This window comes from Zootoca vivipara, chromosome 2 (assembly GCF_965207765.1).
Source record: "Zootoca vivipara chromosome 2, rZooViv2.hap1.1, whole genome shotgun sequence".
NCBI lineage: Eukaryota > Metazoa > Chordata > Lepidosauria > Squamata > Lacertidae > Zootoca > Zootoca vivipara.
Window position 1 is genome coordinate 100,463,322 of NC_142584.1, and position 27,423 is coordinate 100,490,744.

Below are 27,423 nucleotides of genomic sequence, written 5' to 3' on the forward strand. Positions count from 1 at the left end.
AATCCAAAGCACGGCTTCTGATTGGCTGCAGGAAGCTCTTGCAGCCAACCGGAAACTGCGTAATCCACATTGGATGTTCAAGTTCCAAACAACGTTTGCAAACCAGAACACCCACTTCCGGGTTTGCGGCATTCAGGAGCCAAAACGTCCGAGTATCAAGGCATTTGGGACCCAAGGTACAACTGTATAGTTATGGGGAAAGTTTTACCTGTTGGACTTCTGTCTGTTCCATATCATATCATTTGTGTGTGGCCTCTGCTTCATTTTTAGCACGCCACCCACTTGCAAAAAAAGGCACGTATTTGCATGTGACAACCTATATGCTGATTTTATGCAAATTTGCAACTTCTTTAGTGAGTGCAGCAGAGGACCCAATCTATATTCATTAAACTAGAAACATAAAGAAACAACTTGTTGGCACCCCTGTTGATAGCACAATGCGTGATGTGAGTTGTGTTGGTGTTTTCAAGCATTTCTACGCATGAACATCTGGGTGACAAGATTTCTTTCTCAGGAGGTTTCCAGAGATAATGCTGCTTTGTGGCATTGCACACGCTCACTGTTTGCACGCCCTGTGTGACCTGAGGCTGTATGTTATAGAGTCCCTCACAGCAGGTTTGTAACAGTGAAACACATTTAATAAATTTAACGTTGGGGTGGCACCTAGGAGCTGGAGCCTATGAAGTATTATAAGTATCTAATTTGGCATTCGGCAGTTTATCCAAATGTAAACTGCCAAGGTCAGTCCAAGGCGGAAACATAAAGATAGTCAGGAAATAGCCTAGAATCACCATGAAGAATCTATGTCACTATTATTAACATATACTTCAACTCAGTCCTCATTTATCCCTGCCATGTTCTTCAAAATTCTCAGACTGACCTGAACATTTTTCTCCAGTACATGATCTGCGGCTGATTCTCCGCCATAAAGTGTAAGTTTGCCCACGTTGAATGCTACATTATGAAGGGGCTATGGGACCGTCTCATGTGGCTGTTTGAGAATGCTGAAACCACTAGGCATTTTTATGGGCCACTTCCCTATACAGGGCTGTCTTCAGATGTCTTCTAAAGGTTGTATAGTTAGATATTTCCTTAACTCAAATACCCTCCAACATTTCTTGGATAATAATAATAATAATAATAATAATAATAATAATAATAATAATAATAATTTATTATTTATACCCCGCCCATCTGGCTTACAACTCTTACAACAGCTTACAACAGAAAATCGAAATAAAATAATCTATTAAACATTTAAAAGCCTCCCTAAACAGGGCTGCCTTCAGATGTCTTCTAAAAAGCTGGTAGCTGTTTTTTTATTTTACATCTAATGGGAGGGCGTTCCACAGGGCAGGCGCCACCTGCCTGCTTCCCTGCAACTTGGCTTCTTGCAATGAGGGAACCGCCAGAAGGCCCTCGGTACTGGACCTCAGTGTCTGGGCAGAATGATGGGGGTGGAGACGCTCCTTCAGGTATACTGGACCGAGGCCATTTAGGGCTTTAAAGGTCAGCACCAATGCTTTGAACTGTGCTCGGAAACGTACTGGGAGCCAATGTAGGCCTTTCAAGACCGGTGTTATGTGGTCTCGGCGGCCGCTCCCAGTCACCAGTCTAGCTGCCGTATTCTGGATTAGTTGTAGTTTCCGGGTCACCTTCAAAGGTAGCCCCACGTAGAGCGCATTGCAGTAGTCCAAGCAGGAGATAACTAGAGCATGCACGACTCTGGTGAGACAGTCTGTGGGCAGGTACGGTCTCAGCCTGCATACCAGATGGAGCTGATAGACAGCTGCCCTGGACACAGAATTGACCTGCGCCTCCATGGACAGCTGTGAGTCCAAAATGACTCCCAGGCTGCGCACCTGGTCCTTCAGGGGCACAGTTACCCCATTCAGGACCAGGGAGTCCTCCACACCTGCCTGCCTCCTGTCCCCCACAAACAGTACTTCTGTCTTGGCAGGATTCAATAAAAATAGGGACATCCTACCATACCCCTCAATATTTCACCATTGAAAATAAGGATGTCCTAAGGAAAAGCGGGGCACTCCAGGATCAAATCAGAAACTGGGAAGGCTTCTGTAAATCTGGGACTGTCACTAGAAAATAGGGACACTTGGAGGGTCTGAGGGCATGACCTCAAATTTTGTCATTCAGCATTTGCATTCAATCCATAGGAAGGCCCCTCCTAGACTGCCTTTGTCTACTAGCCTCTTTAATATCCATGTTGATCATGAAACCCACGTACCTTATTGTTAACATCACAACAACATAGGCCATGTTTTTCATTCATTTTCTGGATCACTTGTGATGATCTGGTTCATCTGATGAGCTTCACAACATCGTGGGATCACATTGTATGGGCTTAATTGCCATCTTCCGAGCAATGCAACACCCCCACCCCACTCCCCTACCCCCCAAACTAAAATGAAGGTTTTTGAATTTGTTTTCAAAGTTATTTGAAAGATAGGGGGAAATTGCACATTATTCCCATCTTTATAGATGGAAATGATTTGAATAGCTCTTATGCAAATGGCGCAAGCAGAATAACAATGTGTAAAGCATTCATTGAACTTAGCTATGCTTGCACATTCTTGCTTTGATTGTTCTTCAGAACACATAATTTAGTGAAATGTATCAGTTGCTTTGGTTACAAATGGAAATGTCCACAGAGAAGCAAGTGGAAACTGTGGTTTGCCCCCCCCCTTTCCTACCATTCATGTTCCTTCAACAATGGTATGTATACATTATCACCGTGTGGAAATCCTATATGCCCAGGTAAATGGGGAGAGTGGGGGAAAAGTTTATTTTAATTGACATCAGAATTCTTTCTACAGTTCCTGAATGTGCTAGTAGTGAATTTTGGGGATTAGTCCAACAACGGGAGTTAATTTTGGCTCTGAAATCTTGGCATTGATCAGGAAGATGAACATAGAGGTTTGTGCCTCCAAACTCATTATGATTTGGTCCTAGATCCTTTTGAGATTTGGGCTCAATTTGCAATGGACTTGACCCCCTATTTGCCTTCCTTTCCTTCATCTGCAAGGGGTGGAACAGGCTCAAAGCAGAGCCCTCTGTTAAGGGCTACCTAATGGCAAGTCTTCTCCACTGTGGCCACCAGGTAGGAGAAGGGGATAGAAGGATTGTGTCTGGGGTGGAGAGATGTAGGCTCCACCCTGCCCCTTGGTGATATCACTGGGACTATGACAGAGCTTTGGCTTGGAATGAGATTGAGCTTTAAACACATTGTTTGAACCTGACTTGAATTGGGTCCGAAGTAATTTCATTTTGGGGTAGTCACTCTCTGAACTGAGCAGCTAAGGTGTATGAGGCTTTCCCATCACTAACAGGAGTTATTGCATATTGCTCAATTCAGCAAATGCAGAGATATGTAAAAGTATAACAGTAATATCAATGAAGGGGGGGGGGGATAAGCAATTAATTTCCTTCCAAGGCACATAAGTATTAGACTAGAGATAATAATATTACTTTGTGTAGCAGAATTTCAGAGTTAATTTAGTTATAAAGCATAGGCCTTTATCTCTAATATTCTTGATATGTGATAGGTGAGATGATTAAATTGCAGATTCTGATGTAAATTAGCTTTGACACATGCAAGTTATCAGCCCGAAGTCAAAGCACACAGCAAACCTCTTTGAGAAGACCTCTGTAGCTTGAAGTATTATTTTCATATGCCTTTATGAAGCGTTAATTCTTCCGTGGTGGCTATTGCATGTTATATCAGGATGCCAAATCAAAATGTTTGAAATGAGATAATAACCACTGGAACCAAAATGGAAGGTCGTTGTGTTCTTTAGTCTTTGGAATTCGAATATTCGTGACTTAAATTTGGTAACCCAAGTTTCATACGTTTTTGACAGTGAGCAACACACAGTGAGCAACATAAGATACTTATGTGAGCAGATCATGTTAGTAAAGTGTTTGCCCAACAACCATCTGCAACCAGTATGGGTTAATTTTGTGAAAGAAAAAGGTGTGTGTGTGTGTGTGTGATCGCCTCCTGTGTGTGTCAAGGATGAAATTTATCTTTTTGGATAAAATGTGTTAACTTGCATTCCTGTAAAAGGTTTACTTCATTTGTCAGAATATATTTACTGTCTCAGGAGATGTATTAAATATTTTGAAATATGTTTGCCTTGGTTTCTCTTTGTCATATTTCTTTATATTTTCACTTCCTAAGCAAGGAAGGCAAGGAAGGAAGGAAGGGGAAATATGTTTTCAGTTTAATGTGATCAAAAGTAACTAAGCGTGCTACGTTTTCCACTTCATTCATCATACAGAAATAAGTTAAAGCTGCAGTCCTGAAGATACTTTTCTTGCCGTGTGCCTCTGGGATTTAAGCGGGAGCTTTGCAGAGCAGCTCCTGTGCTGCCTCGGCCAGAGCAGTGGGGAGAGGTTGGTAGCACTATTGCTGCAGCAAAACATTTTAATATTAGGAGGAAGGAGGAAGGGGTGGTAGCAGGAAGGAGGGGCTGCCAGTGCTGCTGCCTTGTCTTATCTGAGCATGCAAAGAGTGACAAAAGTGAGGAGATGGAGCAACATCCCCTGCTTGCCTTCTGCTCTGCCTCTGGGAGACTGTACATTGGTCCCAGATTTGGAGGAAGACAGCAAGCGAATGAGCAGCCATGATAGCAGTGGTGTGGAGCTAAGCCCACTCAGAAAGGGATCCCACTCAGGACTGTGGACTCCCCAAAAGCTTGCATTGGCCCTCTGATCTTGAACACCTGGGACTCACCAGGAAAGTTTCCCTGATGTAATGGAACTTTACTTTTGAGCTGATGGCATTGAGGTACCATTCTGGCAGATGGCAAGGACTTACTTAGGCATGCTTCCTCGCATACGTGAGGAATTTCTAGCAGACTCATCACAATGAGAGAGGTCTGGTGAGACTTGCTTTCGCATTATATGCCATATAGAGGAGGGTGAAAGGTTGTTTTCTGCTGCTCCAGAGAAGCGGACACGGAGCAATGGATTCAAACTACAAGAAAGAAGATTCCACCTAAACAATAGGAAGAACTTCCTGACAGTAAGAGCTGTTCGACAGTGGAATTTGCTGCCAAGAAGTGTGGTGGAGTCTCCTTCTTTGGAGGTCTTTAAGCAGAGGCTTGACAGGCATATGTCAAGAATGCTTTGATGGTGTTTCCTGCTTGGCAGGGGGTTGGACTGGATGGCCCTTGTGGTCTCTTCCAACTCTATGATTCTATGATTACTTGCTAGGTTTATTTATACCTTTTCTTTCTTTCTTTCTTTCTTTCTTTCTTTCTTTCTTTCTTTCTTTCTTTCTTTCTTTCTTTCTTTCTTTCTTTCTTTCTTTCTTTCTTTTTAAATGTCTATCCTGCCTGTTTCTCTAAGGAGACTCAAGAATGCTAACAAGACGGGGAGGGGGGGAGCAGATATAATCCCTACAAACAAAATGCAGCATAGATTCAAAATAATAAATGAACAATACCTAGCCTGCTTAGCAAATTCCAACAACACAAAACGGAGCAACGTTCAGAAGCCAATGACTGTCCAGCCAGTCAACAGAAACCAGAATTTGCAAAAAAAAAAAAGTTAGGGTGCCAGTGTGTGATACAACACTCCAATCTATGAAGGTCAGAACTAGTGATGGGGTTTAGACCGCAGCAGCATCAAAAGCCAGGACACTGAGCCTAAGCAGGGATCAGAAGATGGGGGTTACAGTGAAATCAGGCACTCCAGGGTGCGAGACCTCAAACAAGGCTTGGGGCAAATCAGACAGGAAATGCAAGGCAAGGCATTGAACAGGCAAGCAGGGCTGGGAAAAGAAGAAGGCTAGAACAAAAGTCCCCAGAAGCATAATTCTGTAGCGACAACAATGTACTATGTACACTTTTGATGCATTTCAATGCAGCACACCTTTTCCTTTTTTAAAATTTTTGCACAATTTCAAAAACCAAATAAAATAAGCTGAAGTCTTACAACCTGGTCCTCTGCACCACAGCGTGAGCCCAGCAGCTCTCGGGATTGGGTTCCAACTTTAGCTTGAACGGAATGCGACTATTTTGTTGAACCCAGGAACTACTGCCGGCGTAACAGTAACTTGCCAGGGCGGCCGGTCCTCCACACACCTCTTAATACCTAACACACGCTTGCATGGCATTGGTGGAGTCCAAGAGAGAGGGCGGTGACAGTGGCAACCATAAGCAGATGTTTCGCTTCTCAACACTTGTCAGAATGGCCCTTGAGCTCATTGGTTGGTGCTGCCCTTTGGCAGGAAGGCAAGTGGGGTGGAGTTGCATGGTTTTCTCCAGTTTCCTGCCGCACCATGTTTGCTGTTGAAAAGAAACCATGCAATTTCATGCTGCTAGTCTTGCTGGGCATCCCTGGGAAGCCATATGCGCTCCAGGGCACCTCTAGTTCAGAAAAGATCAGGAAAGACCTCTGCCCATGACCCTTCTGCAACTCACAGTTGATAATTCTCACCATCAGTCTGGCTCATTTCAAAGCAGTTTCCTATTTTCAGGTTTTATGCAGCACTGCCAGATGTTAAATAGGAAGGTGCAAGGGTGTGAGTGGGGTGGGCAGACCTGCCTCTGGTTCCTCCTTCATGCTGTTATATGCAACCTACTTGCCCCTCCTTGCATTGCATGGCCTACGCCAGAAAAATTCTTATTCTTTACTTGAAGCTCATCTAACAACCTATTTATCAAGGGCTTTTCACTTGAAATTCTAAGCTGTTGGGAAGCCCTGTGAATAATTGATATCCCTTTATTACTCATTGTTAGCTCCCCTTGCATAAAGAAAAGCATTTATCTTTTATAGTTTACTCTCTTGTGTACCGAGATGAAGCTGGCTGTAGGCATGTAAAAATTAACAGCCACGGGGACTTCCATTTCTAAGTAGTTTGCTTCAAATAGGTGGATAGGTCTGAATTTTTAATTAACAAAACGTTAAAATGGTTGTCACTCTGACATACCTGGTGGGCCAAATCTCTTCTAAATAGACCAGAACGTTATAACCAAGGATTAATCATCCTATATTGCCTTTAAAAGCAAAGCCCTCACTCTTCCCCCTTCCCCCGAAATCCTATATCCTTTCACCAGGAAATTATCTGGTAAGGCATTCTACTTTCTCTGCTTAAAGGGAAGATACTGTGAGCTTCCACAATGGGGACTGATGCATATTCAAGACTCACCTGCTATACAAGATTTGTTCAAGACTGAATGTAAAATAGGTCATTCTGAGCCTTCCATTTGTCAAGCGATTTAAATGACTAGAACAAACTGCACTTGCAAATCGTACCAATTTAACTGGCACCATATAAGGCAGATGCAGTTGTTCAGCCACAAAAGGGCCATGGAATCCACCTGGCTCAGCTTGCAGCCTCACAGCTCAATTCTGTACATATTTATTGGGAAACAAATTCCATTAGTTTCAACAGAACTAACTCCCTAGTAAATGCACATAGGATCTCAGGTCCCCCCCCGGGGGGGGGCATGCAATATGGATCAATGAGTCAGAGGCGGAAGGAACCTAGTTTTGGCTTGACTTGTACCCTCATGCTGAACCAGTCGGGTTTTGCAGAGGCCAGTCCAAAGCTGTGCTTGCCTTAACGGCAAGTGGAGGAAGGACAGGAAATTATATCGGGGAACCAGAGCCTGCTGACACACACACTCCCCACAGTCCAGTTACTCTCACCATAGGATTATTCCAGACATAGGCAAACTCGGCCCTGCAGATGTTTTGGGACTACAACTCCCACCATCCATGACCACTGGTCCTGTTAGCTAGGGATGATGGGAGTTGTAGTCCCAAAACATCTGAAGGGCCGAGTTTGCCTATGCCTGGATTATTCTTCATCTGCAGACCACTATGAGCCACATCAAAGTTGGGGTCAAAGTCGGTTCGCAGAAATGAACCAAGTAAGTCCGAGTATAATACCGGGTAGTGGGATAATGAAGAGCTGTGAATGACCAGTAACAACAGCAAATAGTTATCGCCACATTTCACAACTACATGAGTAACACAGGTGAAAAGATGGCACTGTGGTGTTCTGTCATTGCTGACCACAGAGAGGATAACTGTCCCTTTCTTTGTGTCAGCAGCAGCAGTAGGTTGTTCAAGTTCTGAGACTGTCTCTCTTTATGTCCCAGGCAAGGTGGCTGTGACTCAGCCCAGGGTTTGATCATGTTTACTAGGAAGAGATACCTTTTGGAATAGCCAATCCATCTCAAGCTCTTCAGGTTCCAAATAATAGAGACAGTTTAAGCAGCCAATGGCGGCTGATTTGAAAACAACCACCATCATAGCTGCCAAGTTATCCCTTTTTTTAAGGGAAATTCCCTTATGCTGAATAGGCTTCCTCGTGAGAAAAGGGAAAACTTGGCAGCTATGACCACCATTGGCCACTGGGCTCCCCAAATTGTCAATAGAACAGATGGTGTGGTTTGATGGCCATTTTACTGGACATGCCAATTGTGACATGCGAAACTCACCCTGCTCTGAGAGAATATGAGTGAGATAACAGAATTGTTTGAAGTCTCTCTTAAACTGGGTGAAACAACTCAATCCCACATGCATAACGATTTGATTGCGCGTCGATGACCCGTCACCCGTGTGGAGTAAATAAGACACAAGGACACATGATTTTAGGTTAATGGGTAAATAAAGGCCACAATTTTATTGGTTATAGCATGTGAGTGGTATTGGCTTAGGCACTGAACGGGAATGCAACATGTGACTCCACCCTACTGGTATGGAGACACTTAAAGGTTAATGAACAGTGGGAGGAGCTTGTTGATGCAAATACAACTGGAAACTTCCCCTGACATCACTGGGGGTCGTTCCATGGCCCTAACCCAAGTAGGGCATCGGACGGGATTCACGACCGCCGGATCCCCTTAACGGGATACCCCTAGGAGGTAGGTGATGGCCTTAACCAGACCTCTGACACACAACACAGATACAGATGATTAATCCAATGCCTAACCGCCAATATCAAAAGTTGTGACGAATTGCTATGAGGTAGGCGAAAAAACCAAAAGGCCGGTGCCAGTTTGCCAAATGGATAAAAAACTCCTACCAGGCCCCTTGGGCAACCAAGGCGACCAACCAAAGTCCACAGCAAGGTCAAAGAATAGCTATGCCTAAAGGGAGGGAGGGTGGCGGCTGATTTGAAAGCAACCACCATTGGTCACTGGGCTGCCCAAATTGTCAATAGAACAGATGTGGTTTGATGGCCGTTTTACTAGACACGTCCATTGTGACATGTGAAACTCACCCTGGTCTGTAGAATATCAGTGAGATAAAAGAATTGTTTGAAGTCTCTCTTAAACTGGGTGAAACAACTCAATCCCACATGCATAACGATTTGATTGTCTAACATAGTTAATGCATGGTCCAGTGTTTATTGATCCTAAAAGCATTTTGCTTGCGGTGCATAATACCTCTGTTGTTCTTTGAATGAACAAAGCAGGGTTCTTTCAAAGTGCAGTGTCACACTGCCCCCCTCCTTCTCCTTCTTCATCTGATGGACTCATAAGTAGCTTTGTAATGGTTTCAGCAGCAGGGAAGTCTGTCTAATCAGGGAGAGGAAATGGAAGGAGATAAACGTTAATGTGAAACTGGAGGGGAGGGGATGGAATCTATTGCTTTGCTTCCTGGAATGCCTCTCCTTCTACTGTTCAAAATTTGTATATGCAGAACGATAAGGAGAGTTTTGCCTTGGTTTAAGCAGGAACCGAATGTAATAAAAGCAGAGAGGGGAAAGTGATGATAGACATCTGCTTAGTCACTCGCTTTGGCACCCTACAACAGTGCCTTTTGTCTGAAGTGAGCTGAATTGGGAGCAGCAAGGACAGGGAATGGGAAAAACACAGAATTGACTTTTGCATTGCATTTGTCATTGATTGGTACCTCAATGACATCTTCAGAGGTGGCAATCGGGGCTGGTTTGGGACAGAGCAGTAGCAGGATACTTTGGTGACCCTACTATGTTAACGGAGGCATTTAAGCAATCTCTAGAAGATCCTGATCTCAGTAACTAGTACAGGAATGGCCAACTTTATTCTCCAGTTAGGAATGGGGGTTATCTCTTCTGTACCTCTTCATCTTTTTATTGCATTGTGTTGTCTCTAACTTTGTCCTTGGAGGTGTGCTTTATCTGAGCCTAGTATGGTGATTTGGAAAAATTGGGTTATTGTTTTTTCTTCTCCTGACAGTGGTGTGATTGCTTCTTACATAAAGGATATCATTATATTCTTACATTGTTGTTGTTGTTGTTGTTGTTGTTGTTGTTGTTGTTGTTGTTGTTGTGCTATTGATTGCCCATCATTAAATAGCCACCTGCCCTCTAGGGGTGGGAAACAAAAAAATGAAAGATTTTAATCGTTGTGTGTTAATGACACAGAGCATCAGAAAGACACCCCCTGTGGGATAAAACCATTTAACAAAACAATAAATCCAACCCAATCCCTCTCCTCCCTTCCATATCTTGCAAACTTTGTACAAATCCTTATATATATATATATTTTAAAAAATTGTATTTAGCATAAACTTACTTATTAATATAAATGTACACCTTTAATAATTATTATTTTAGTAAGATACACATCTAAGCTAATGCAAAGCATCTTTGCATTACAGAACACCACTGATTGGTTGGTTGGGTGGGGTTGGATTGTAATGGTCTCTGTTCTACTCCACAGAAAAGAATGCTTGCATTGTTGCACAAGAGATATTGCTCACAATATTGAAATGGCTGTGTGGCAGAAGCTATGGAATGTAGATTTAAACTTCACAGCATGTTATTCATTTCAATGTTATACATTGAAAGAAAATGATATGAAAATGATACATAGATAGTAGTATTTATCTCCCAGCAGACTTGCAAAAACATATAAATCAAAATCAAATCTGTGTTGGAAATGTAAATAATAGTAGGGTACCTTCTATTCGACTACTATAGGGTATGTGGTGGTTCTGTAAAAGAACAAAAGCTTTCTGGGAAATTATTTACAATGAATTGAAGAAGATGTTTTAAATAACTTTTAGTAAAAAACAGAAGCTTTTCTTTTAGGGATAGTGAGGGACCTTTTAGGGATAGTGAGGGACCTTAGAATTTTGTTTATGTATGCTACAACCGCAGAATGAATAGTATTTGGCCAGAGGTGGAAAGAGGATGCTGTTTCAACTAAGGGAAAATGGCAAAATTAATGGGTGTGGTAAGAAAGGAGCAGGGAACATTTGTGGAATATTTGAAAAATCATGGTATGCAACTAGGTGCATTAGTAGAGTTAACTTAAATCAAGCAGTTAAAAACATTTATAAAACTACTAGGGAGACAGGAGGAACGCAGGTGGCGCTGTGGGTTAAACCACAGAGCCTCCTGTTGTTCGGTCCCTGCTCCTGCCAACCTAACAGTTCGAAAACATGTCAAAGTGCAAGTAGATAAATAGGTACCGCTCCGGCGGGAAGGTAAACGGCGTTTCCGTGAACTGCTCTGGTTTGCCAGAAGCGGTTTAGTCATGCTGGACACATGACCCGGAAGCTGTTACCCAGCTCCCTTGGCCAATAAAGTGAGATGAGCACTGCAACCCCAGAGTTGTCCGCGACTGGACCTAATGGTCAGGGGTCCCTTTACCTTTAGGGAGACAGGATAAGAAACGTAGCAGTGAATGTTAATGGCTACCACCGTTAATAAAAAAAGAGTTCAATGGAATTACACATTTTAGTTGGTAACTCCAAAACAATGACAACAAATAGAATAATGTTGGTATCTTTAAAGACTGCTAGTGTTGGCAAGGAAAAGCAATGGCTTGCGGGGTGGTGAATGAGTGAACAGCTGCAGAACTCATATTCACATTTGATTATCGTAAAATTGTCCACTATTCCTATTCTCCAGGCAGCAGTCAAGATACCATAAATGTCTTTGGCCACACAAACTGACCCTCTTATGCAGGCACCCCCAAACTTCGGCCCTCCAGATGTTTTGGACTACAATTCCCATCATCCCTGACTACTGGTCCTGTTAGCTAGGGATCATGGGAGTTGTCCCCTTCATGGATCAATGCCTTGTCGTGGCGAAGGGGCTTGAATAACTCAGAGAAGCTATGAGCTATGCCATGCAGGGCCACCCAAGATGGACAGGTCATAGTGGAGAGTTTTGACTAAACGTGATCCACCTGGAGAAGGAACTGGCAAGCCACTCCAGTATCCCTGCCAAGAAAACTCCATGGACAAAGACAACAGGCATATAAAAGTTATGACGCTGGAAGATGAGCCCCTCAGGTCGGAAGGCGTCCAACATGCTACTGAGGAAGAGCGGAGGACAAGTACAAGTAGATTCAGAGCTGATGAAGCGGCTGGGCCAAAGCCGAAAGGACGCTCAGTTGCGGATATGCCTGGAAGCGAAAGGAAAGTCCGATGCTGTAAAGAAAAATATTGCATAGGAACCTGGAATGTAAGAACCATGAATAGAGGTAAGCTGGATGTGGTCAAAAATGAGATGACAAGAATAAATATCGACATCCTGGGCATCAGTGAACTAAAATGGAAGGGAATGGGTGAATTCAGTTCGGGTGACTATCATATCTACTACTGTGGGCAAGAATCCTGTAGAAGAAATGGAGTGGCCCTCATAGTCAACAAAAGAGTGGCAAAAGCTGTAATGGGATGCAATCTCAAAAATGACAGAATGATCTCGATACGAATCCAAGGCAGACCTTTTAACATCACAGTAATCCAAGTTTATGCTCCAACTACCGGTGCTGAAGAAAGTGAAATTGACCAATTCTATGAAGACCTACAACACCTTCTAGAAATGACACCAAAGAAGGATGTTCTTCTCATTACAGGGGATTGGAATGCTAAAGTAGGGAATCAAGAGATAAAAGGAACAACTGGCAAGTTTGGCCTTGGAGTTCAAAATGAAGCAGGGCAAAGGCTAATAGAGTTCTGTCAAGAGAACAAGCTGGTCATCACAAACACTCTCTTCCAACAACACAAGAGACGACTCTACACATGGATATCACCAAATGGGCAGCATCGAAATCAGATTGATTATATTCTCTGCAGCCAAAGATGGAGAAGCTCTATACAGTCAGCAAAAACAAGACCTGGAGCTGACTGTAACTCAGATCATCAGCTTCTTATAGCAAAATTCCAGCTTAAACTGAAGAAAGTAGGAAAAACCACTGGGCCAGTAAGATACAATCTGAATCAAATCCCTTATGAATACACAGTGGAAGTGAGGAACAGGTTTAAGGATTTAGATTTGGTGGACAGAGTGCCTGAAGAACTATGGATGGAGGCTCGTAACATTATACAGGAGGCAGCAACGAAAACCATCCCAAGGAAAAGGAAATGCAAGAAAGCAAAATGGCTGTCCAACGAGGCCTTACAAATAGCGGAGGAGAGGAGGCAAGCAAAATGCAAGGGAGATAGGGAAAGATACAGGAAACTGAATGCAGATTTCCAAAAAACAGCAAGGAGAGACAAGAGGGTCTTCTTAAATGAGCAATGCAAAGAAATAGAGGAAAACAATAGAATGGGGAAAACCAGAGATCTGTTCCAGAAAATTGGAGATATGAAAGGAACATTTCATACAAAGATTACCATAATCAAGGACAAAAGTGGTAAGGACCTAACAGAAGCAGAAGACATCAAGAAGAGGTGGCAAGAATACACAGAGGAATTATACCAGAAAGATATGGAGGTCTCGTACACCCCAGGTAGTGTGGTTGCTGACCTTGAGCCAGACATCTTGGAGAGTGAAGTCAAATGGGCCTTAGAAAGCACTGCTAATAACAAGGCCAGTGGAAGTGATGATATTCCAGCTGAACTATTTAAAATTTTAAAAGATGATGCTGTTAAGGTGCTACACCCAATATGCCAGCAAGTTTGGAAAACTCAGCAATGGCCAGAGGATTGGAGAAGATCAGTCTACATCCCAATTCCAAAGAAGGGCAGTGCCAAAGAATGCTCCAACTACCGCACAATTGCGCTCATTTCACACGCTAGCAAGGTTATGCTTAAAATTCTACAAGGCAGGCTTAGGCAGTATGTGGACCGAGAACTCCCAGAAGTGCAAGCTGGATTTCGAAAGGGCAGAGGAACCAGAGACCAAATAGCAAACATGCGCTGGATTATGGAGAAAGCTAGAGAGTTCCAGAAAAACGTCTACTTCTGCTTCATTGACTATGCAAAAGCCTTTGACTGTGTCGACCACAGCAAACTATGGCAAGTTCTTAAAGAAATGGGAGTGCCTGATCACCTCATCTGTCTCCTTAGAAATCTCTACGTGGGACAAGAAGCTACAGTTAGAACTGGATATGGAACAACTGATTGGTTCAAAATTGGGAAAGGAGTACGACAAGGTTGTATATTGTCTCCCTGCTTATTTAACTTATATGCAGAATTCATCATGCGAAAGGCTGGACTAGATGAATCCCAAGCCGGAATTAAGATTGCCGGAAGAAATATCAACAACCTCAGATATGCAGATGACACAACCTTGATGGCAGAAAGTGAGGAGGAATTAAAGAACCTTTTAATGAGGGTGAAAGAGGAGAGCGCAAAATATGGTCTGAAGCTCAACATCAAAAAAACCAAGATCATGGCCACTGGTCCCATCACCTCCTGGCAAATAGAAGGGGAAGAAATGGAGGCAGTGAGAGATTTTACTTTCTTGGGCTCCTTGATCACTGCAGATGGTGACAGCAGTCACGAAATTAAAAGACGCCTGCTTCTTGGGAGAAAAGCAATGACAAACCTAGACAGCATCTTAAAAAGCAGAGACATCACCTTGCCGACAAAGGTCCGTATAGTTAAAGCTATGGTTTTTCCAGTAGTGATGTATGGAAGTGAGAGCTGGACCATAAAGAAGGCTGATCGCCGAAGAATTGATGCTTTTGAATTATGGTGCTGGAGGAGACTCTTGAGAGTCCCATGGACTGCTAGAAGATCAAACCTATCCATTCTTAAGGAAATCAGCCCTGAGTGCTCCCTGGAAGGACAGATCGTGAAGCTGAGGCTCCAATACTTTGGCCACCTCATGAGAAGAGAAGAATCCTTGGGAAAGACCCTGATGTTGGGAAAGATTGAGGGCACTAGGAGAAGGGGACGACAGAGGACAAGATGGTTGGACAGTGTTCTCGAAGCTACGAACATGAGTTTGACCAAACTACGGGAGGCAGTGGAAGACAGGAGTGCCTGGCGTGCTATGGTCCATGGGGTCACGAAGAGTCGGACACGACTAAACGACTAAACAACATGGGAGTTGTAGGCCAAAACATCTGGAGGGCCGCAGCTTGGGGATGCCTGCTCTTATGAATAACTGTCTCTCTAATATAGTTGGTGCTGCAGTTTAGCAATAAATACTTCAAAGATATGGAGCAGGTGTGCTTTGGCATGGCACTATAAGATGGAGACACTGTTGGCAAGTAGCTGGTTAGGCAATTGGTGTTCAGCCCTTCTGAATAGGTTTACACTCTCCCTAAAGGATTAACTTCATAGTTTGTAGATAAGTCCTTGTCTTTTCAGGTACTGTACAGGATTAGGCTGATGATGTCCTAATAGAGATAGCCTGGTTATGATTATCCATATTCTAATAATATTCCCTAAATCCAGTGTGAATCAATGACAACTCTCTACTAGGGGGCATTCTTGTATGTAAGGGAACCTCTATCTGCCTGAATCTTGACCCTTCTTCTTTTGCATCCTCGTCTTCAGGGGTTGCACATCACACAAGACAAACTCATCCCGCAGCTAAGGAAACAGTGGAGTAACCCAAAGATGCAATGAGACTAATGCCATTATTGACACATTATCCAACGTGCTTCAATCCTATAATGTTTCTGCAGAGTCGGCACTCAACAATGATATGTTGACACACCAATCACCACAATAAAAACAAAACAGAATTATTGTACCGAAGATTATATTGGAAGATGGCGTTGGGGATAATTCATATTAGGCCAGCTTTGTCTGGCAGCTTTGGAGATACACGAGGTAAGACATTGAGACATGTTCTAGGTAGACTGCCTACGTTGGGTTGTGTGATTCAGGAGGAGGGCAACAGTGTGGTGTTGATGTAGAACCAAATGTTTACCAAGTGGCGGGCAGTCCCACTACACCTATTTGGAAGACCTTGATTCCCTCTTGGACAACATTACCGAAAAAATATTTATATTCCGGCTTGGACATTTTTGTTAGATTCCAAAATTCATTTTTCCATTCCTTTTTTAAGACTGCGTGTTGCTGCTGGCACCAGCGTTGTAATTATAAACTGTATTTGAGCCAGATGATCTAATTGGACCAGGTGTGTGGGACCAAAGCCACCTCCACAGCTGTCCTTTCTACCTAGTGCTCCTCTCTTGTTTTCCTTTTGCTGTCAGAATGGAACGTGTTGAAAGAACATCTCCAAGCATAGGTAGCCCATTTTAATCAAACACCACCTTGTACTTAGTAGCAATGCAGTGCTGCTGAAAGGGTTGTTTTGATAAAGAAAATCTAAATCAATTGTCATTATCAGCGAGTTGCATCGAGGATAACTTTCGTCTCTCTCTCTCTCTCTCCTCCCTATATAGTAACAACAAATGAGATAAAATATATGTGCCACTGTAATTCTAATCAATGGGTATTCAGAGGGCACATGCTGAATGAGACACAGAAAAAGAACCTTTTCTTCTGATTTAAGGCAGAGGGCTGGATAGTATGGGAGCAGGCGATCCCTCGGGGATTCTGGGCCTGGTGATAACTGGGCACCATAGGTAGGCACAGAATACAGAGTCATTTGGCAAAGAAAGTCTAGAATGGGGGATGGAATCAGCTAGCTAGCTGGAAGTGGAGGCTGGGGAGGTGGGCATGATTGCAGCAGCCCAAGAAGCTTTCAATGCTGATTGAGTAAGTAAGACTCAACTAAGAGAAAGCAAGGAGTTCAAAAGGTGAGGAAAGTGCAAGGTGGAGAGTCAAATCTCTGCGGCATCTCTTCTTCTCTTGCCCTTTGCTCCATTTCTCCTTCGTGTTATGAGAAAAACAAGCAAGAAATGATGGAGGAATAGACACCCTAGTTGGTGCTTTGCTGCTCCACACTGAGAAGCTGTTTTTAAATGTCCCCAAGGGATGGAAGTGAGAGCTGCCCATATCAATGAATGGAGAAATCCAAAATTTAACCATAGCTGGGCAGATGTGTCCACCCCAAGCCCCCCAAAGTACAGAGCTGATTATAGCAGGGAAGAGCTTGCCTTCGATTCTTATTTAGTCTGAAACATTTACATAACTTTGCCAGTGCAAACACCAAATGAAATGCCATTCATTGGCCCCGTGTTGCAGATTAGAAGGAGCTGTGGTTGGGAGGGAGTGTCCTATGATAGACCTGTGGTGCAGTTCTAAATGGAAGCCTCTGATTTTGCAACAACCTGGTGGCGTTGTCTAGCGGTATTAGGTCCCTATTGCAGAAGGAGGGTAAGTGTTATAGGTTAGTGGCAGAGAATCTGCCTTGTATGCAGAAGGTCCCCTATTCAATCTTGAGCATCTCCAAGATAGGGCTGGGAGAGACTCCTGCTTCAAACCCTGGAGAGCTGTTGCCTGTCATTGCAGACAATACTGTGCAATATGGACCTGTGGTCTGACCCAGTGCAAGGCAGCCTCCTCTTTTGGGCTGAAATATGCAGCAGCAGCAGCAGCAGCAGCAGCAGCAGCAATAACAACAACCCTATAGCACTGTCCATTGTTTTATTCCCCACATTGCAGGTTGGGCTGAGAGAATGTATGCATAAGAAGCTGAGTAAAAACCATGGCCCATCTAGTTCAGTATTATCTACACTGATTGCCAGCAGCTCTGCAGGGTTTCAGGCAGGGAATCTTTACCAGCCCTACCTGGAGATGGTGGGAATCAGGGCGTTCTTAAGCATATCCGGTGCCGTGGTGCGAATATCCCTTCGGTGCCCCCCTTTCCCAGAGTTGCCGACTTTTGGGGGGGAAATGGCGCTGCTGACGACACGCCCAGCTTTGCGGGGCTGTAGGAGGCGGGCAGCGGCTGGAGGGCAGCTCCTCCGGTGGGGAAGAGGCAGAGGCTGGATGCGGCAGCTCCCAGCTCAGTTGGCCGCTTCGTGCCATGGCAGGCGGAGGCTCCGGGCGCAGCATGATGGAGGCGCGGCATGGTGGAGGCAGGCGAGGACAGCAAGCTGATGCTGGGAGGCACCGCGTCCAGCCTCCGCCTCTTCCCTGGCGCCCCCCAGAACTTGGTGCCCTGGTGCACTTGCACCACTAGCCTCTATGGGTAAGACGCCCCTGGTGGGGATTGATCCTCGGGACCTTCTGCAGGTCCCTAGGGAGACCTAGAGAGTAGCATATACTGAGCCAGATGGGTCATTGGTCTGGCTCAATGTAAGGCAGTTTCTTTTTTCTCTTAGTAAATGGTTGCCTCTCCATCTGCTGAGGATGCCTGAGCATGATATCCTAGTGCACAATGAAACAGAGCCCAGACCAGTAAGGAAGGGAGAACAAGGGTGTGTGGAGGATGTCAAGCGATCTTCCCTTGTACAGTTCAAACAAAAGAAGTTTAAAGACTGTCTCAGGGCAAATCTAAAAAAAAAAGTAGTATAAACACTGACAACTGTGAAACACTGGCTTTACCAAAGGTGTCATGGGCTTTGAAGACATTCGAACTCAGGACGCAAGGGAGAAACGTGCTAAGAGGAAGGCATGCTTGGCAAATCCACACCGTGATCAACTCCCACCTGGAAACCAATGTCTCCACTGTGGAAGGATGTGTGGATCCAGAATTGGCCTCCACAGTCTTATGGACTCATTATTAAAACTGTGTTTATGGAAGACAATCTTACTCGGCTACGAGTGATCGCCAAAGAAGAAGAAGGAGTTCAAAATAAGGGGATGGTGGTATTCATTGGAGTAGTCTACTGCTACTTTTAATAAATTCATTCTTATCAACTTTATTCAGTGCTAAAATGTACAGTACACACACACGATTAAGGGTTGGCCATACCTGCCCTAATAAAAATAAAAATCCAAATTTGTTGGGTTGCTGTTTTTTAATTCAGCACAGAAGGGAGTTTCTCATTCTCACCACAGTGCAACGAAAGCTATTTCTTCAGCGACTTAAGGCAGCTGGAGTTTATTGTCTTAGTGCAGCTTAGCGATTTTATCCAAATACCTGTTTTATACAAAGGAATTGAGCCCTGCTGGTTTTCTGTCCATTAGATGCAAACAGTACCTGAACAGCGGCTTGGCATAATTCAGCTAAATCACAATATTCTCATAATCATGCCGGGAGAATCTTTTGTGTCCCAGACATTAATGGCTTGTTCTTCTTGGCATTCAAATAAAAGCCATTACCAGCATGGCATCCCGTGGTCTTCTTTTCAGATTGTCATCACATTCATTATCCTCTGTTTAGATTTTGGAAACTGAATCGAGCAATGCCTTTTCATTACTGACCATAATAACTGAGAGCGGGGCAAATGGTCATGTTCCCAGCTCTTGTTTATCAATTAAGGCTTTTATTGGAGAATGTCAGCAATCATCCATGCAAAGTGGAATACTAATTCCATTCACTACTTTTCCGGGACACCCTAACGTGTGTGTGTGTGTGTGTGTGTGTGTGTGTGTGTTGGTGCCTTTGAGCTGCTTACAGGCTGAAGTACATCTTGTTAACAAGGATAATCTATTTGTTTTTAATGTGATATTAATGAATTCATGAAACAAGATAGTGGTAACAATACTTGCCATGAAAGTATTCTGAAATCTTAATCTGATGTATTTAATTAAACAGGAAGGAAATGTCTCTTCAATTAAGCTGTGTCAGTTTCCTGTCTCTTCTGAGTACCTGTGGATAAATTCCACACAATTCTTTTATTGTCTGGATTCATGGAGGAGAAACACTTGAGCAGCTACACAAGGACTTGAATAACTTCCACCATCAACACGTTGGAAAATTCCATTCCACCTTTAGTTGCAGACATGGGATACTTGTGTGTCACATGTCTGTTTACATACCAGCAGCTTGCTGGGAACTTCCGTTCTGTGTATAGCTTTTGCTTTTGCTTTTGAGACTCTCTCTCTGGGGAGACGAAGGAGAGACAACATGTTTTCTTTGTCCTGATTTATGCTTAATAAATCTGCTTGTTATTATGCTTTCATAAGCCTCCTCACTCCGCTTCTGTTCATGCAGTGCGCTCTGCTAATATAGTATGCTCAGACTTTTGAAGTCTGGGTCGCTGGTTTACATTGCACCATAGATCGGGGGATCGTCCAGCGTGTCGGCTAGAAGGGCATGATCTAGCTGGGGGCTCGCCAGCTGACCCCTCGACCTCCTCTGATGCTGACACAAAATGCTTAGACTCATTTATGCAAGAGATTCACTTTCTGGACAACTACTGTGCAATTGCATGATGGAATACAACTGAACGCTTTATACACTTGCATGCTTCCAACTTCCACCATAAAATCCATTCTCTACAGCCAAGCCCTACAAAACAGCTGCATCTGTTAAGATTCATTAGGCAAAGATCCACAGCTTAAGTATTTACATTAAACTACAATACTCATGCATGGAAGTGAAAAAGATGAAGAAATCCAAACTGGCACCCAGGATCAATCAAATACAGGACCACTCTAGAAGAGAAAACCATGATGGAACACAATTTGTTGCTGCTTATAGTTCCCAGCTAAAATTAAATGTTTCATCAATGACAGAATGACTCTTCCCACTTACAAGCCTTGTGTGGCGATATAAGAAGTGTTAAGAGGTGCTATAACAGGCGACATAAAATTATGAACGTGGATAGAGAAAAGTTTTTGTCCCTCTCTTTTAACACAAGAGCTCATGGGCATCCAAGGAAACTGAATGTTGAAAGTTTCTGGAGAGACGAAAGAAATTACTTCTTCACACGGGGAAACTTTGTCCCACAAGAATACCAAGAAATCGGCATTAATGATCAGTGAACTTCTGAGTAAACAAATATATCTTCAATTGCAGTCAGAAAACACCCCACAGTCAGTACTTGCTTGATTTTTGGGGGAGGATCATCCCACAGGCCTTTCTTTGCATCCCCTCTAATGTTAGTAAGGTACTTATTATCTGTACAGTCATACCTTGGAAGTCGAACGGAATCTGTTCTAGAAGTCCGTTCGACTTCCAAAATCTTCAAAAGCCAAAGCGTGGCTTCTGATTGGCTGCAGGAAGCTCCTGCAGCCCCAAGCGGAAGCCGCGGAAGCCCCATCGGATGTTCAGCTTCCAAAAATAGTTTGCATACCGGAACAGTCACCTCTGGGGTTGTGGCGTTTGGGAGCCAAAACACAGGAACTAAGCTGTTCGACTTCCAAGGTACGGCGGTACTTGACTGTACTATTCTCCATTTCATTTCCATCTCACCTTTATAATCCCCCCTCCAAACCATGTTCACATACATATATGCCATATATGTATTGCTCAATGCATCTGAAGTAGTTGACTGTAGTCCCCAAAAGCTTATGCCATCGTGAATTTGTTAGTCTCTAAGGTGCCACAAAACTCTTTCCTATTTCAAAGAAAGGGCTTCCCATTGTTTCCCCACTGCTGAGTATCTGGAGCTAGAAATAATATCCCTATTCTTCCTTCCACCAGAAACTATTAGACATCCATGGGTGAGGCTGCCTTGACCTTTACATTTGCTTTGTTTGATGAGGCCACATGTCAGAACGAATTTCTCCTATATATGGCCTGCTACCATAAATGCTTGGGCCCAAACTTTTGTGGTTCATAAACAATTGTTCTTTCTGCATTTTCTTCAGATGGATGTCCTTGTTCTGAAAGCTCAGAATATCTCACAGCTTAGCAGTTTGGTCGCATGGCTTTCTTCCCCCACCCTCTTGCATCCTTCTTGTGAAAAAAAGGGAGGGGGGAGTATTAATTCTGAGCAGCTGGCAAACATAGGGAGAGACTTGATTATCCAGTTGGCACATTTATTAAAAAGAAGCTAGGTGGATTATTTTAATATAGCTACATGGCTAGGACCTCAAAGCGTTCTTTCTACTCCCTACTGCCAGCTTTGTTTTGAAAATAGAATAAAGATAGCTTAAGCCAGCCTTCAAAAGATTGAAGTCCCTTTCTTTTATGAGTGGCATACATGACCATAGAGATGAAGTGTGTGTACTTGTGTGCATTAGTTGGGAGTTTTCTTCTATCCCTGCAAGCTCAATGCGTTATATAGTATGGTTTGTAGAGTTACCATCATTTTCCTTTTCAATTCTCTATTCCCCATCTCTTTCTCTTCCCCTAAAACGGATCACTGTTGTGGTGCTGGAATTCTTAGGAAGATGCGGATCCACTGGATGGACCACATAGGCTTACTCAGTACAGGTGAACCCTCTTGGCCTTTGAAGAGACCAGCACTGCAATGCTGAGTTGGTGTTGTGGAGAACAAAGAGATGGACTTAGTCGAGGCATCTTTTCCTCACAATCTTAACAGAACAGCGCTGTCCATAGGAGCTGCAGTAGATGAGCTTTTGTCAATCTGTTGGGGAGGATGGCAGCACTGGGAGGGACTTGGTTCAGGTGCCTCCCTTCCTGTAACCTTGATGCTATGGCACCTGATCCTGCTGTAATATAACATGGCATTGTAGTGATGAGGTCAACTTTTGGCCCCTCTAGCATTGTTTATTCTGAGGGGCAATGATTCCCCAAGGCCTCATACAGGGATCGATACCTGAGATGCTTCCGTTGCAGTTGCCAGGAATTGAACTTGAGACCTTCTGCCTGTGGTCCAAATCTAGGGTCAGCATCAGCTGTTGACCCACTGAAAAATAAGGCGAGCCAGTAGAATATCAACCAGGAGACCATGCTACATGTTTTTTGACATAGCACAGCACCGTACCAAACTCCAGCCTTGATGTGTGTTGTCTTCTCTTATGTGGCAATGTGACAAGGGATAACTTAGACCAGGCATCCCCAAACTTCGGCCCTCCAGATGTTTTGGACTACAACTCCCATGATCCCTAGCTAACAGGACCAGTTGTCAGGGAAGATGGGAATTGTAGTCCAAAACATCTGGAGGGCTGAAGTTTGGGGATGCCTGACTTAGACAGTAGAGCATGAGACTCTTAATCTCAGGGTCATGCGTTTGAGCCCTACATTGGGGCAAAAAAATTCCTGCATTTCAGGGGTTGGTCCCTTCCAAAACTACAATTCTAAGAAATGATCCAGCAATGTGGCAGCCTGCATGGAAACAATCCCATCCTGCCTCTGCCTGCCTCTTTGTTCAACTTTGCCCTAGCAAAGGATGCCCTGTGAGTCTGAAGCAATCTGTGACTAGCAAGGATTCCCCACTCCTAATTCTTGCATCAGATTTTGTGTAGCTTTGTTCTTTGTTTGTTTGTTTGTTTGTTTGTTTGTTTATGTTTCCAGGTAAATATGTTTAGAATTGGAGCTAACAATTTATATTCCATATGCACATCATTAAAATGCCTACTGAGTGACCAGGTTCCCACAATGGTAGCGCAGAAGTTCATAATTAAGAGAGCTGGAAGGATCTGGAAGAAGAGGAGGAGGAGGAGGAGGAGGAGGAGGAGGAGGAGGAGGAGTTTGGATTTGATATCCCGCTTTGTCACTACCCTAAGGAGTCTCAAAGCGGCTAACAATCTCCTTTTCCCTTCCTCCCTCACAACAAACACTCTGTGAGGTGAGTGAGGCTGAGAGACTTCAGAGAAGTGTGACTAGCCTGGCAAAAAAAAGTAAGCAACGTGTCTTTGCTTATTTATGTTTGTCATAAGTCTCAAGGCAGTTTGGTGTTTACAAGACAAGTTTGTAATGGGCAAATGGGTATTATGTGGAGTTGGGGAGGAGAAAATGATGATTGAGAGGTATTATTGATTAAAATTAAAAACTCCATTTGTGACATTTCGCAGCTCTCTTCGTGTGTACGATGGGCGCCATTGATTTTAAGGCAGATTGTTGAATTTCTTATCTCCAGCTTCTGATTGATCTCTTCAACATGTAACAAGCCGGAGTCCAGAGTGAACAAAGGATTGTACATTTATACCGCTTAGCCCTTTGAAATTAAAAAAAAGAGAGAGCCCAAACCCCGGAGTAATGAAAGGAAACAATATATTCCATTTTAGATTATTGCTTTGGGTAGTAGGTCTTTTGCTGCTTTTGATGACAGGCCTTTTGACATAATCACTAGTCAGCATAAAACTTGAAATTGCCCTGCAGACAGAATCATTCTTCTCTATTTTCTGTCACTCTGGAACCGCCTTTATTCATCTATCGGTGCAAGAATCAACCATTTCAGATTCCAAATAATAAAAGTAACTTGGACAATACTTCTGCTGGGAGGAAAGGAGAATGATGGATATATTTCCCCATATAACTAAGAATAGATAAGTCCTTTCTATTCAACTATTTCAAGAAAAGAACAGTCTATGGTGTTCTCTTTTGAGCCTGGAAGAGCAAATCCGGACAAAAGAGACATGAGCTCAATCTACAGGCGTAGCAGGAAACACAGAACAGGATAACAACCTTTTACAATTCAGTAGGTTCAATACTTCCACATTGCTGACCAGGCCTCCTTCTGATGCGACATTTGCCTGCCAGGCTGCGGTAGTTCGTGTGACATCTTCCCGACGCTGTGTAGTCTGGGGTGACTCCCCGCCAGGCCTCTTCTGCCCTCTCAAGATTTGGGGGGCCTGAACCCTGTCTCAGAGGACATGGGGGAGCTGTAGAGCCCTGAGCCCCATAGAGTAGGTGTGCCTGGTTGTCATTGTTATTATGATAATGATTTATTGAATTTGGTAAATATGCTTTAAGCCCAGGGACTCTAAGCTTTGATCAGTCTTTGCTATCAGGGTTAATAAGTGAAAAGGGGTGGCATCATTGCTGTCTCACGAACCAGTATACTTATTTTCTTGGAGCAATGCCCTGTATCTAGTAGGATGGAATTGCTTTTCAAAAGGTTTTGAGGTTGTGATCCTATACCCACTTGCCTGGGGGCAAGGCCCATTGAACTCCATCCTTGAAGGCGTTTATAGTGCCTTTTACGGGTCAAAGACTGCCTGGGGCTGATGTTGTAACAGAACCTTCCTATATTCATTTATTCATTGTCCTAAGGACAAGTTGCCCTAAGGCGTCAGGCCACTCCGAGGCTTTTTAAAGTACTGTATGTACCAGGACAAACATTGTTTGGGTGAATGAACAACATTTGGGAATGCACAGCTAGGCCAAGCAGCAACAGGCTGTAGTCCTGTGCATGCTTACCTGGGAGTAAGGCCTGTTGAACACAAGGAAGAGCAAATATGCATTGGGTTGTGTGTCTTTGATTTGACGCTTGAACAAACAGAAGGATGGAGATAAAGCAGCAGGAGTAATCATTGCCTCAACCACCCACTTTAATAGCTTCTCAAATAGCAACCTACAAAGTAATGCTAATAATGAGCCACTGATGAGCTCATCCAGATGCCCTATTTTTTTTGTTAAGCCTTGCAACAAGAACCTCAAGCATCAACAACGAAAATTGATTAAGGATGGGGCTCCACTGTGTCTGCCTTACTCTCCTAATGAATGGTATTATCTATGCTGAAGACTAGCTTGTGAAGAGAGAGTTATGGCAGGGATGCTAAGAAACTTGTGTATGAGAGTCGACTGATCAAGCAGCCTCATGTTGAAGAGACCTTGCCCGCCCACCCCAAGCACATCCCACAAAACTGGCGATCTCAAGTGTCTTGCTCTATGCTGAAGTGACCCTTGAGTCTAGAACAAATAATATTGAGACCCATTGTGGCATAGTGCCAGCCCCAGTTTGTGGGCACCAATTTGTGAAGGCAAAGCATCCCTAATTCCTGGATTTAGTGATTTCTTCAAATCAACGCTTGGAATATTAGGATGGGCTGCCAGACGCTGAAGTTAGGCTTCATGTCAAAAAACAGGCCAAATCAGTTTTTGCATGCTCAGATAATCGCTTGGGAGAAGAGCTATCACAGAGAACAAACAGAATGGGAGATTAACAAAGCAGATACTCTGGGCCGGACTGATGGAGTGAACAAGGCACCCCCAAAATTCGGCCCTCCAGATGTTTTGGACTAAAGTTCCCATCTTCCCCGACCACTGGTCCTGTTAGTTAGGGATCATGGGAGTTGTAGACCAAAACATCTGGAGGGCCACAGTTTGGGGATGCCTGGAGTGAACCCTGCTTCCCAACTCTCCCACTGAGGCAGTCTGGTGGAATGCCTGCTCTGGGGTGACAGTTGATGGAGATGAAATCTGACAGGGCTGGCCTGTCAGTCAAGCTCAACTGAGCTGGTTTAATTTTTTTTTACATTGCAAACGGCTTCGATCTCTTGTTACGATATGGCAGTATATAAATATCGCTGTTAACTACTTGGCATCCGTCTGTCTTGAGAGACAATGAAGGAGTGTGCTTTTGGGGGTGAAGTCCCAACTGTTGGAAGGTTGCTTGTGTTTGCTGTGGCTGTAAAGAACTGATGTGGGAGAGACGTGTTTTGCTGCACCTGGGACAGGTGAAGGCGTCTTGTTCTGCTGCTGCAGATAATAATAATATTATTATCTGTGGGCGGCTTCCAACAAAACATTGAAATTCAATAATCTATTAAACATTAAAAGCTTCCCTAAACAGGACTGCCTTCAGATATCTCCTAAAAAGTCAGGTAGTTGTTTTTCTCTGACATCTGGTGGGAGGGTGTCCCACAGGGCAGGTGCCACTACCGAGAAGGCCCTCTGCCTGGTTCCCTGTAACTTGGCTTCTTGCAGCGAGGGAACCTCCAGAAGGCCCTTGGCACTGGACCTCAGCGTCTGGGCAGAACGATGGGGGTGGAGACGCTCCTTCAGGTATCCTGGACTGAGGCCGTTTAGGGCTTTAAAGGTCAGCACCAACACTTTGAATTGTGCTCGGAAACGTACAACAAAGATGTACCTCTTTGTTATTTTAACAGACATCGGGTCTGGCTTTCAAGTCCGCAGCTTTTTTTGCCTCTAGCTTCTAGTTCACATAACTCAACTCTGCCCTGGCCTTTTGTCTTTCTGACTAACAGACCACTGAGGGAGAGAGGTCCACCCACTTGCCACTCCTTTTGTTCCCTTAAGGATCCATGCTTGTTGTTGTTGTTTAGTCGTTTAGCCATGTCCGACTCTTCATGACCCCATGAACCATAGCACGCCAGGCACTCCTGTCTTGCACTGCCTCCCGCAGTTTGGTCAAACTCATGTTCGTAGCTTCGAGAACACTGTCCAACCATCTTGTCCTCTGTCGTCCCCTTCTCCTAGTGCCCTCAATCTTTCCCAATATCAGGGTTTTTTCCAGGGAGTCTTCTCTTCTCATGAGGTGGCCAAAGTATTGGAGCCTCAGCTTCACGACCTGTCCTTCCAGTGAGTGCTCAGGGCTGATTGTGGAGGGCTTGTGGAGGGCCATTAACAGGCTGGTCTGGCTATCCCAG

At 44.0% G+C, this 27,423-nt stretch overlaps 1 protein-coding gene across 11 annotated transcripts in view; it reads left to right on the top strand.

The window, feature by feature from the left end:
* Nucleotides 1-27,423, top strand: part of FHIT (fragile histidine triad diadenosine triphosphatase) — a 1,052,598-nt gene that overhangs the window by 290,635 nt on the left and 734,540 nt on the right. The gene's annotated exons all lie outside the window — the stretch shown is intronic.